General features: G+C 42.4%; 3 non-coding genes across 3 annotated transcripts; all 3 read right to left on the bottom strand.

Moving 5' to 3' along the window:
* Positions 1-6,556: 6,556 nt before the first annotated feature.
* On the bottom strand, positions 6,557-6,629 carry trnam-cau (transfer RNA methionine (anticodon CAU)). The gene has a single exon. It is a non-coding gene; the product is annotated as a tRNA-Met (tRNA).
* A 2,461-nt stretch (positions 6,630-9,090) lies between these two features.
* On the bottom strand, positions 9,091-9,163 carry trnam-cau (transfer RNA methionine (anticodon CAU)). The gene has a single exon. It is a non-coding gene; the product is annotated as a tRNA-Met (tRNA).
* Positions 9,164-11,626: 2,463 nt separating this feature from the next.
* trnam-cau (transfer RNA methionine (anticodon CAU)) lies at positions 11,627-11,699 on the bottom strand. The gene has a single exon. It is a non-coding gene; the product is annotated as a tRNA-Met (tRNA).
* Positions 11,700-12,897: the final 1,198 nt, after the last annotated feature.

The following is a 12,897-nucleotide window of genomic DNA, read 5'->3' as shown; positions in this document are numbered from 1 at the left end:
AAAAAAGGATACACAAAGATACGCAACAAATTGCGCTAGTATCTCACTCACACCGTCAACATCTCATATATGGCCAGACACACCACTTGGACACGTGTGTCAGGCATTTCCTGATGTTTGGGCAACACATTAACAAGATTGTGGTCTGGCACAAATTGAACCTATAGTTATCCCAGGTCCAGTACACAAAGCACATAAACAGTATCCTATTAAACCAGAAGCTTTTACGGCAGTTCAGACAATTATTCAAACATTGCAAAATGAAGGAATAATACGCGAAACGCATTCAACCACTAATTCTCCAATCTGGTCAGTGGCAAAACCAGACGGCTCATGGCGACTTACAATTGATTACACACAATTGAATAAAGTTACACCCCGATTACACCCGATTGTAGCCAATCCCAACACTATATTAAACGATTTGAAACCCGAACACTCTATTTTTACGGTCCTGGATATTAGCAATGGATTTTGGAGCCTGCCACTCCACTCTGATTCCCAAAATAAATGTGCGTTTACTGTATTCGACAAACAGTACACATGGACTAGAGTGCCACAGGGATTTCACAACAGCCCAACACTCTTTCACCAGGCAATGGCCAAGACTTTAGAAGCAATGGGTCTGACACCCTGGGATAGTTTAATCATCCAGTACGTGGATGATCTTTTGATTGCGTCTCCTGATGAGACCGCACACTTAGGCGCATTAATTACAGTCCTCGGTGTCTTACAAAAGGCAGGATTTAAAGCAAGCCCTAAGAAAGCACAAATAGGCCTAACTAAGGTTCAATATCTCGGACACAACATTTCACAAGGACAAAAATCTATAACGCATAATAGGCAAGAAGCCATTCAAAATATGCCAAAACCACATAATGTTAGGGCTGTGTGTAAAGTTATGGGGCTCCTTAATTATTGCCGCACTTTCATCCCTAATTTCACACAAGCCACAGGTCCGATACAGGCGTTAATCAAAGGAAGCCCGGCTCCCTTGGACCCCATAGACTGGGGACATGAACAGGAAATAGCCTATCGTGTAATAAAACAGGCTCTCAGCAATGCCCCCGCCCTCGGGTTACCAGATCATACTAAACCATTTCACCTCTACTATTCCCAAGATGGGATCTATTATACAGCAGTTCTGACACAGGAACATGGGGATAGGCAACGTCCCGTCGCCTATTACTCCACAAAGCAACCTACGGTAGCAGCAGGCATGCATCGCTTTATGGCAGCAGTAGACTGTGCCTCTTGGGCAGTGCAGGCATGCGAGCCGATTGTAATGAACACACAGTTGATTCTGCATACAGGACACACGTTAGTTGAATTATTACACACCGGCAAATTGCGTTCAGTCTCCGATAGTAGACGAGCTGGATGGGAAGCCGTTTTGCTCCCCAGAGATAAATCCATACAAATAATAAAAGACACACGAGTAAACACAGCAGATGGGATGTTAGGGGAGGGAGAAGAGCATACATGCTCTGAGCTGGTGCTCCAGGAGGACCACAGTCGCTTCCTAGAAAACCCCCTCACAGACCCTGACTTGGAACTATATGTTGATGGATCCAGGAAAATAATAGATGGAATCCCCCACACTGGGTGGGCGGTGGTATTGGATGACAGCACCGTTGTAAAATCTGGATCCCTGCCAGGACACTGTTCAGCCCAAGTGGCAGAACTCGTGGCGTTGACTGAGTCATTAAAAATAGCGAAAGACATTAAAGTTAATATTTTCACTGACAGTCGCTATGCATTTGGAGTAGTACACGACTATATGGCAACCTGGGAATGTAGAGGGTTTATAACAACAGCAGGAGAAGTAATCAAACATTATGAGTATGTTATAGCCCTAGCTGAGGCAGCACACCTTCCAGAAAAGGTAGCAGTAGTTAAAGTGAAAGCTCATCATCGTCTTTCTGATGATGGATGCCCGCGCACCCGTGGGAATCACTTTGCAGACCTAGCTGCGAGAAAGGCAGCAGAGACAGGCAGTCATGTGACGTTATCAGGATTCCCCTGCTCTAGTAAACTTGCGAGTATCCTAGAAAAAAAATTCTGACCTCGCACAGCTACAGAAAGACCGTGAGAAGAATGAAGTACAAGAGTGGGTTAAGGGAGGTGCAGTACACTCAGACGGTTTGTGGCGAAGTCCTAACTTACAATGTGTATTAGCACCCCAGTGTATTAGGTCAATGCTTCTGGACCAGTACCATGGCCCAGCTCACACGGGTCGCAAGGCCATGTTAACTCAATTGCGTGAACACTGGTGGTGGCCTGGCATAGGCAGGGACACTGCGAAGTGGTGTCAACAGTGTATTCCTTGCGCACAAGTAAACCCAGGTAAACCGATCAAAGTCACTAAATCACACCAGCCCCGGCCTCGAGGTCCGTGGGAAAATATTCAAATTGACTTTACAGGACCCCTGACAAAATGTCATGGGACATCCTATTGCTTGGTAATAATTGACCATTTCACAAAATGGGTTGAGGCTTTCCCCTGCAGGGACTGCTCTGCCACCACTGCAGCACGAGTCCTAGCAACTGAGGTTATTCCTCGATGGGGTGTGCCCCGTCAAATGGACTCAGATCAAGGGACTCATTTCACCGGTAAGGTGATGAAGGAAGCATGTTTACTGCTGGGGTAAAACAACGATTTCATATACCTTATCACCCTCAGAGTTCAGGCTTAGTGGAGAGCACTAACCGGACACTGAAGAAAAGTTTGGCAAAAGCCCTGTTAACTACAGGCAAGGGATGGAGAGTAGCACTCCCCGCTGTGCTGTATAAACTTAGAGCATCACCTAATCGGAGTACTCAGCTTTCTCCATATGAGTTAATGACAGGGAGAGCTATGCAACTCCCTGCTGGCATCTGGGGTCCCATTGATCCCAGTGCTCCATTCAAAGACCATCTTAAACAGTATGTGGCACAGCTATGTACACACTTAAAAAAACTTAGATCACAAGCACGTGATCTCCAGTCCCTCAGAGACTTGGAACTCAAAGAGGAAATGCCAACAACACTTCCTGAGGTTGGTTCACAAGTAATGTGTGAAAAATTTCCAAGCAGACCAGGGCTCAGGCCCAAATGGACAGGACCACATAATGTCCTTCTTTCTACAGACACTTCGGTTTGTATTGACGGACAGGAGGGGGGTACTAGATGGAAACATTGTTCACAAGTTAAAAATTATAATCCAGGAGAACTGTGTACTAAACCTTTATCTTTTCTCATTCCTAGGAAAGCAACAGTTGCAGATTTCCTGAATTTTGAGAGACATTCCCCTAACTGGTAAAGGTTTTGTCCCCCTACAGGTACTAAGAGATAATCCAGCATGACGACGACTGTGTACACTAGAGTATTTGGACTGATCTGCCTGTCCTTAGTTGAATCATGGACAGATAACAAATTTATCCAAATGACACGCACCTATGCAAATGCCCTTAATAAAACAAAATGTTGGGTTTGTTCCCACATTCCACACGACACTAAGAAAGGGGTTCCAATGATCCCCATTCCAATTCCAGTATTTTCTGATTATTCACAACTTAGAGTTGCCTCTAATGTACGGTATGCATATGATTATGCCTTAGGCATCACAGGAGAATGGTACTTTAGACCGAAGATGGATCAGAATAGAAGATATTTTAAAATGCCATATATTGACTTGGCTCACAGTAACAAAGGATCTGTGTGTGTTTCATACTATAACCAAACCATGCAATCCCAATTGATAGGTAATAGTACTTGTAATCACACTGTGGCTATCGATGGTCTTGACTTTAGGTATCAGACTTGTCGATTTTACGCTCCATGGAATGGGACTTATTGGATATGCGGCATGCGGGCATATTGGGAACTTCCTTGTAAGTTCACAGGTTCTTGTTATTTAGGATTTGTGGTGCCAGCTTTGCGCCACACTGAAGATAAATACCTTCCAGATATAGAACAATTTACTCACCCTAAAGGTGAGATAGGGGAAGGAGACAGGTTTGCTTCCATACTATTTCCTATGTATGGAGTCGGAAGAGCAATAAAGGAAATCAGATTAGTAGCTGGTATATTAGAAACATTAAGTATTTCTACAACTGAAGTTCTCAGCAATTTAACAACTGAAATAGTGGCTATGCGAACTGTTGCCCTCCAGAACAGGCTAGCTCTAGATTTCTTGCTAGCAGCACAAGGAGGGACATGTGCCATTATAGGGCAGGAATGCTGTACTTACATACCAGATAACTCTGAACACATTTATAATCTTATAGAGCACATTAGGAAAGCAACTACAAAGATACACCAGTCCTCCGGAGGAAAAACCCTCTGGGGATGGCTTGCTGATACCTTTGATAATCTGGGTATGATTGTATTAAAAGGATTGATATCGGTAGTTACTATTCTGCTATGTCTGTATGTTTCTTTTTTATGTCTTAAATACACTGTTCAAAGAGCATCTCAACAACTTTGTAAACCTCATAATGTATCTACTATGGTTACAGCTGCAATTAAAACACCCTCGTTGGCAGACTTTCTCTAAATTTCTACTAAACGACACCGTCCCTCACTCGGGAGGAGCAAAACTCACACACCCATTGACACAAATCTTATTCTATCCCCTTGGTTCTGGAGGCTCCATGTGACTGAGGACAAATGGATTTAGTATCAAAGGCAATAAACCTCATGACTCAAGGAAAACCAAAGGATGCATTGGAAAGATACTATTACAAAGGTCACTCACTCACGCCTACAGGACATTCTGTACATTCACATTTAGGGACACACACTTATCGCTCTCCCCGACAGCAGGGACACCCTTACACTCGCCGTACACACATATACACCCCACGGGGAAGGGTTGGGATGAAGGAGCTGAAAACGCAGCGTCAAATCTTCCTAACCCCTTGCTTGTAACTGATAAACATAACTTTTCTTTGGCTTCTTTCCGCTTTGCTCTATTGCCAAACAGCAGGGAATGAAGACTCTGTATAGGAAGTTGAAGAAAGTGTGTTGTGATTATTATATAATGTTTTATATTAATACTAGCATTAGAAGTAGTTTTGTATACAGACTGAGCAGATTCGATTTAGCAGGACAAGTAAAGGGTCAACAAGGTCGATTTGTTAGAAACTCCTGTCAGTAATGAAAGATTACACAGTGCCGAAATAGCCTACAGCTGTCTGCTGAGAATTTGTTTATGACTTAATCGTTTCTCCAGATAGGCAGGAATTGTTTTTGTTAAAGAACGATTGACACTAGGTAAATGACGACCGTGGGATCGCATCTTCCTAGTGCACATCAAAGATGGACATCTGCTTTGGATCCATCACCTCTTCACGGGTGGACAGATCATAAAATCTTCAGATTGGATGAACGGCCATAGGATGTTACGTCATTTTTCCTATAAAGTTGTACACATGTTTGTAAACATTTAGTCTCACTGAAGGAATTATTTCTGACGTGGAGCTTCCGAGCCGGCTCCATTAAAGTTCTATTTGCTTTATCTCCGCGACTTCTCCACTTATTTCCAACGTGGTTCTACAACTCAGACTTAGTAACGCGTTACCCACAACCCTGGAAAAGAGTTGCACTGTCGTTTCTTGAATCTCAGAGCATTCTAAATCTGTTTCGGAGGCGTTCCCCAAAGGCACAATATGTGGATGATATGGGCAAAAAGAAGGAGAAAAAGCTACTGTGCGCTAGATGACATGTAAAGCAAGGAACACATTCGTTACTGTCCCAGCAATCTCCGAGAAACACCGTGTGTACGCATCCACTGTGATATGTGATTGAAACAACGAGATTGCAAGCGCCTTATGTGCATCATTTTTATTTCTCGGGTTGAAGTCACAGACAGACTGTGGTCAAAAAGTAGGGAGTTATCAGGGCCAGGTGCCAGGGGTGATACATGTAAGGTACACGCAATAACGCCGAGCTATAGCCTCCACTATGCTGAGTGTTGCTTTGTGGGTACAGCGACTAAATTAAGACATGTTGAAGTCAATCAATCAATGAATAAATACATGTCCATTGATTTATGTATTGATGTATTTCTTTCAACATTGAATTCTTTGTGTAATGTCGTTTTCAACACAGTCCTCAACTCTTGTTGTCCTTGTCGCCAGCACGGGTAAGTGTGTGCTCCTGAGTGGTAAAAGGACCCTTGTCAGAGGTGGGATTCAAAGCCAAGCCTCTACAGGAGACGATGACCTGCACGCAGCACCTTACACCACTCGGCCATCCTGACTTGTGTTGCAGTGATCAAATTGAGTCGTTGCCGACGTCATGGAAAACAATGAACTTTTCAATGACTGTTCTGCCAGGGCTTCCTTCACTTTGACTTTTGGGATCACGACGTCATCTCACCAATGGCCGAAATAGCTCAGTTGGGGGAGCGATAGACTGAACATCTAAAGGTCCCTTGTTCCATCCCAGGATTTGGCATTTTGCCATGAATTTCTTCAGACAGCGCAAGCAACCACTTTATTGCACAGGTGTGCGCCTTTTTTCTGCAGCTGGAGATCAGTGTGGTAGAACTCAAAGATAAAGGAAGAGTGCTTGCCCCGTGTGAGGGTCAAACTCACCACCTTCAGATTATGAGACTGACGCGCTACCTACTGCGCCAACGAGGCACGGCATGGCCAGCTCCCTCTACTCCAACTGACCTCTTAGCATGACAACCACTCCGATGAACATTCGTGAACACATATTTTCCCCGAATGACAACCATGCGCCTGTGATGTAGTGATTAGCAAGGTACGTATTAAGCAGTTCGACTGCAGATTATTACAGATAATTATTAAAAGACCATTGTGCCCCAGGGGACGCGTTTTATATGTCTTGTGCATTTGCTTCGGTGACAGATTCTAGAGCTTCCCCGCAGCACCAGTGGTGTAGTGGTATCATACAAGGTTCCTGTTCTTGTGAGTTGCGTTCGATTTCTGGCTAGCGTATGCCACACAGCCTACTGTCTTACTTGCTTTGATTGCCCTTGTCATTTCATTTTTTTCTTCATTCCAGAATACAGCGGCTAGACTTTTCTTCGGCAATTCATTGGACCATTTCTTTCTTTTGAGGTTATTCAATTTCAAGAACACAAAGACCATACTTTCTGGGAGTTATATTTCAGAAATAAAACGAGACACTCTCAAACTTTGTATCTCCTTCAACAACAAACAAACAAGCCAAAAGAGAAGGAAAAGAGCAGTGTTGGGGTCGTTACTCACAAAAAGTAATGTCTTACATTGTACTCGTTAATCATATCAAAAGTAACTAAACACTTTACTTATTACTTCCTGGAGAATGTAATTAGTTACTTTACTTTTACATTACTCTGCATTACACCCCAAACGTTGCGGGACCTCAATAAACAATTTCAAAGCTACACCAACACAAGCAGTTGATAATGACAGAGACATACTGTTATCTTTTGTTGTTTTAATAAAGCGCCACAGGAAAACCAGGCCAGTGTCGGAAGTCCACCCCCTGTTGTGGGAGGAGCGGAGCGATTGTGGGTTTGGTTTTGTGTTTCGTTTTAAAAATGAAGACAAAAAGCAACACTACGAGCGATAGAGCCTGGTGTGGAAAGGACTTTTGTGGCTGTTTTATTCTTTGTGCTTTAGATGATTGGAGACAGCATAATAAATACACGTTTCTGTTAAGAGATATTAGCAGTAGCTAAACGTGTATAGACAACATTATACTCAGACAAGCATTACGTTACCATAAGAAAACGTGCAACACTAAAATACATCTTTGCTATTTATTTTTATTATTGTTATTATTGTAATCATCATCAAGATATGTGCTAGTAGATCTGCATCTTAAATGTCTCAACTTGACTCCTTTAACTTATTACTCTTACTACAGATTTGTAACTGCAAACGACAGTTTCTCTAATATTTTTAATGTACGACATAGACGTCCTTATCGTCCTTATTAAGACCATATCGTCACAATGTGTAATGCAGTAACGAGAACAAAAAAAGGAATCAGTAACTGTAATATTATTACTCCTTTTAGAAACATACCACATTACGTTACTCGTTACTACCAAAAGTAATAACATTACTGTAATGCGTTACTTAGTAACGCGTTACCCACAACCCTGGAAAAGAGTTGCACTGTCGTTTCTTGAATCTCAGAGCATTCTAAATCTGTTTCGGAGGCATTCCCCAAAGGCACAATATGTGGATGATATGGGCAAAAAGAAGGAGAAAAAGCTACTGTGCGCTAGATGACATGTAAAACAAGGAACACATTCGTTACTGTCCCAGCAATCTCCGAGAAACACCGTGTGTACGCATCCAATGTGATATGTGATTGAAACAACGAGATTGCAAGCGCCCATGTGCATCATTTTTACTTCTCGGGTTGAAGTCACAGACAGACTGTGGTCAAAAAGTAGGGAGTTATCAGGGCCAGGTGCCAGGGGTGATACATGTAAGGTACACGCAATAACGCCGAGCTATAGCCTCCACTATGCTGAGTGTTGCTTTGTGGGTACAGCGACTAAATTAAGACATGTTGAAGTCAATCAATCAATGAATAAATACATGTCCATTGATTTATGTATTGATGTATTTCTTTCAACATTGAATTCTTTGTGTAATGTCGTTTTCAACACAGTCCTCAACTCTTGTTGTCCTTGTCGCCAGCACGGGTAAGTGTGTGCTCCTGAGTGGTAAAAGGACCCTTGTCAGAGGTGGGATTCAAAGCCAAGCCTCTACAGGAGACGATGACCTGCACGCAGCACCTTACACCACTCGGCCATCCTGACTTGTGTTGCAGTGATCAAATTGAGTCGTTGCCGACGTCATGGAAAACAATGAACTTTTCAATGACTGTGTTCTGCCAGGGCTTCCTTTACTTTGACTTTTGGGATCACGACGTCATCTCACCAATGGCCGAAATAGCTCAGTTGGGGGAGCGATAGACTGAACATCTAAAGGTCCCTTGTTCCATCCCAGGATTTGGCATTTTGCCATGAATTTCTTCAGACAGCGCAAGCAACCACTTTATTGCACAGGTGTGCGCCTTTTTTCTGCAGCTGGAGATCAGTGTGGTAGAACTCAAAGATAAAAGAAGAGTGCTTGCCCCGTGTGAGGGTCGAACTCACCACCTTCAGATTATGAGACTGACGCGCTACCTACTGCGCCAACGAGGCACGGCATGGCCAGCTCCCTCTACTCCAACTGACCTCTTAGCATGACAACCACTCCGATGAACATTCGTGAACACATATTTTCCCCGAATGACAACCATGCGCCTGTGATGTAGTGATTACCAAGGTACGTATTAAGCAGTTCGACTGCAGATTATTACAGAAAATTATTAAAAGACCATTGTGCCCCAGGGGACGCGTTTTATATGTCTTGTGCATTTGCTTCGGTGACAGAATGTAGAGCTTCCCTGCAGCGCCAGTGGTGTAGTGGTATCATACAAGGTTCCTGTTCTTGTGAGTTGCGTTCGATTTCTGGCTAGCGTATGCCACACAGCCAACTGTCTTACTTGCTTTGATTGCCCTTGTCATTTCATTTTTTTCTTCATTCCAGAATACAGCGGCTAGACTTTTCTTCGGCAATTCATTGGACCATTTCTTTCTTTTGAGGTTATTCAATTTCAAGAACACAAAGACCATACTTTCTGGGAGTTATATTTCAGAAATAAAACGAGACACTCTCAAACTTTGTATCTCCTTCAACAACAAACAAACAAGCCAAAAGAGAAGGAAAAGAGCAGTGTTGGGGTCGTTACTCACAAAAAGTAATGTCTTACATTGTACTCGTTACTCATATCAAAAGTAACTAAACACTTTACTTATTACTTCCTGGAGAATGTAATTAGTTACTTTACTTTTACATTACTCTGCATTACACCCCAAACGTTGCGGGACCTCAATAAACAATTTCAAAGCTACACCAACACAAGCAGTTGATAATGACAGAGACATACTGTTATCTTTTGTTGTTTTAATAAAGCGCCACAGGAAAACCAGGCCAGTGTCGGAAGTCCACCCCCTGTTGTGGGAGGAGCGGAGCGATTGTGGGTTTGGTTCTGTGTTTCGTTTTAAAAATGAAGACAGAAAGCAACACTACGAGCGATAGAGCCTGGTGTGGAAAGGACTTTTGTGGCTGTTTTATTCTTTGTGCTTTAGATGATTGGAGACAGCATAATAAATACACGTTTCTGTTAAGAGATATTAGCAGTAGCTAAACGTGTATAGACAACATTATACTCAGACAAGCATTACGTTACCATAAGAAAACGTGCAACACTAAAATACATCTTTGCTATTTATTTTTATTATTGTTATTATTGTAATCATCATCAAGATATGTGCTAGTAGATCTGCATTTTAAATGTCTCAACTTGACTCCTTTAACTTATTACTCTTACTACAGATTTGTAACTGCAAACGACAGTTTTTCTAATATTTTTAATGTACGACATAGACGTCCTTATCGTCCTTATTAAGACCATATCGTTACAATGTGTAATGCAGTAACGAGAACAAAAAAAAGGAATCAGTAACTGTAAAATTATTACTCCTTTTGGAACCATACCACGTTACGTTACTCGTTACTACCAAAAGTAATAACATTACTGTAATGCGTTACTTAGTAACGCGTTACCCACAACCCTGGAAAAGAGTTGCACTGTCGTTTCTTGAATCTCAGAGCATTCTAAATCTGTTTCGGAGGCGTTCCCCAAAGGCACAATATGTGGATGATATGGGCAAAAAGAAGGAGAAAAAGCTACTGTGCGCTAGATGACATGTAAAGCAAGGAACACATTCCTTACTGTCCCAGCAATCTCCGAGAAACACTGTGTGTACGCATCCACTGTGATATGTGATTGAAACAACGAGATTGCAAGCGCCTTATGTGCATCATTTTTACTTCTCGGGTTGAAGTCACAGACAGACTGTGGTCAAAAAGTAGGGAGTTATCAGGGCCAGGTGCCAGGGGTGATACATGTAAGGTACACGCAATAACGCCGAGCTATAGCCTCCACTATGCTGAGTGTTGCTTTGTGGGTACAGCGACTAAATTAAGACATGTTGAAGTCAATCAATCAATGAATAAATACATGTCCATTGATTTATGTATTGATGTATTTCTTTCAACATTGAATTCTTTGTGTAATGTCGTTTTCAACACAGTCCTCAACTCTTGTTGTCCTTGTCGCCAGCACGGGTAAGTGTGTGCTCCTGAGTGGTAAAAGGACCCTTGTCAGAGGTGGGATTCAAAGCCAAGCCTCTACAGGAGACGATGACCTGCACGCAGCACCTTACACCACTCGGCCATCCTGACTTGTGTTGCAGTGATCAAATTGAGTCGTTGCCGACGTCATGGAAAAAAATGAACTTTTCAATGACTGTGTTCTGCCAGGGCTTCCTTCACTTTGACTTTTGGGATCACGACGTCATCTCACCAATGGCCGAAATAGCTCAGTTGGGGGAGCGATAGACTGAACATCTAAAGGTCCCTTGTTCCATCCCAGGATTTGGCATTTTGCCATGAATTTCTTCAGACAGCGCTAGCAACCACTTTATTGCACAGGTGTGCGCCTTTTTTCTGCAGCTGGAGATCAGTGTGGTAGAACTCAAAGATAAAGGAAGAGTGCTTGCCCCGTGTGAGGGTCGAACTCACCACCTTCAGATTATGAGACTGACGCGCTACCTACTGCGCCAACGAGGCACGGCATGGCCAGCTCCCTCTACTCCAACTGACCTCTTAGCATGACAACCACTCCGATGAACATTCGTGAACACATATTTTCCCCGAATGACAACCATGCGCCTGTGATGTAGTGATTAGCTAGGTACGTATTAAGCAGTTCGACTGCAGATTATTACAGATAATTATTAAAAGACCATTGTGCCCCAGGGGACGCGTTTTATATGTCTTGTGCATTTGCTTCGGTGACAGAATCTAGAGCTTCCCCGCAGCGCCAGTGGTGTAGTGGTATCATACAAGGTTCCTGTTCTTGTGAGTTGCGTTCGATTTCTGGCTAGCGTATGCCACACAGCCTACTGACTTACTTGCTTTGATTGCCCTTGTCATTTCATTTTTTTCTTCATTCCAGAATACAGCGGCTAGACTTTTCTTCGGCAATTCATTGGACCATTTCTTTCTTTTGAGGTTATTCAATTTCAAGAACACAAAGACCATACTTTCTGGGAGTTATATTTCAGAAATAAAACGAGACACTCTCAAACTTTGTATCTCCTTCAACAACAAACAAACAAGCCAAAAGAGAAGGAAAAGAGCAGTGTTGGGGTCGTTACTCACAAAAAGTAATGTCTTACATTGTACTCGTTACTCATATCAAAAGTAACTAAACACTTTACTTATTACTTCCTGGAGAATGTAATTAGTTACTTTACTTTTACATTACTCTGCATTACACCCCAAACATTGCGGGACCTCAATAAACAATTTCAAAGCTACACCAACACAAGCAGTTGATAATGACAGAGACATACTGTTATCTTTTGTTGTTTTAATAAAGCGCCACAGGAAAACCAGGCCAGTGTCGGAAGTCCACCCCCTGTTGTGGGAGGAGCGGAGCGATTGTGGGTTTGGTTTTGTGTTTCGTTTTAAAAATGAAGACAGAAAGCAACACTACGAGCGATAGAGCCTGGTGTGGAAAGGACTTTTGTGGCTGTCTTATTCTGTATGCTTTAGATGATTGGAGACAGCATAATAAATACAAGTTTCTGTTAAGAGATATTACGAATAGCTAAAAGGGTATAGACAACATTATATTCAGAAGTTACTGTATGAAAACTTTCCATGTGGAACACTAAAATAAATATTTGCTATGTATTATTATTATATTTATTATTGTAATCTTTATCAAGATATGTGCTAGTAGATTTGTATTTTAAATTGC

The sequence above is a fragment of the Amia ocellicauda genome, chromosome 14 (assembly GCF_036373705.1).
Source record: "Amia ocellicauda isolate fAmiCal2 chromosome 14, fAmiCal2.hap1, whole genome shotgun sequence".
NCBI classification, from domain to species: Eukaryota; Metazoa; Chordata; class Actinopteri; order Amiiformes; family Amiidae; genus Amia; species Amia ocellicauda.
The sequence above is the reverse complement of the archived record's forward strand: the minus strand, read 5'-3'. Positions and strand labels throughout refer to the sequence as shown.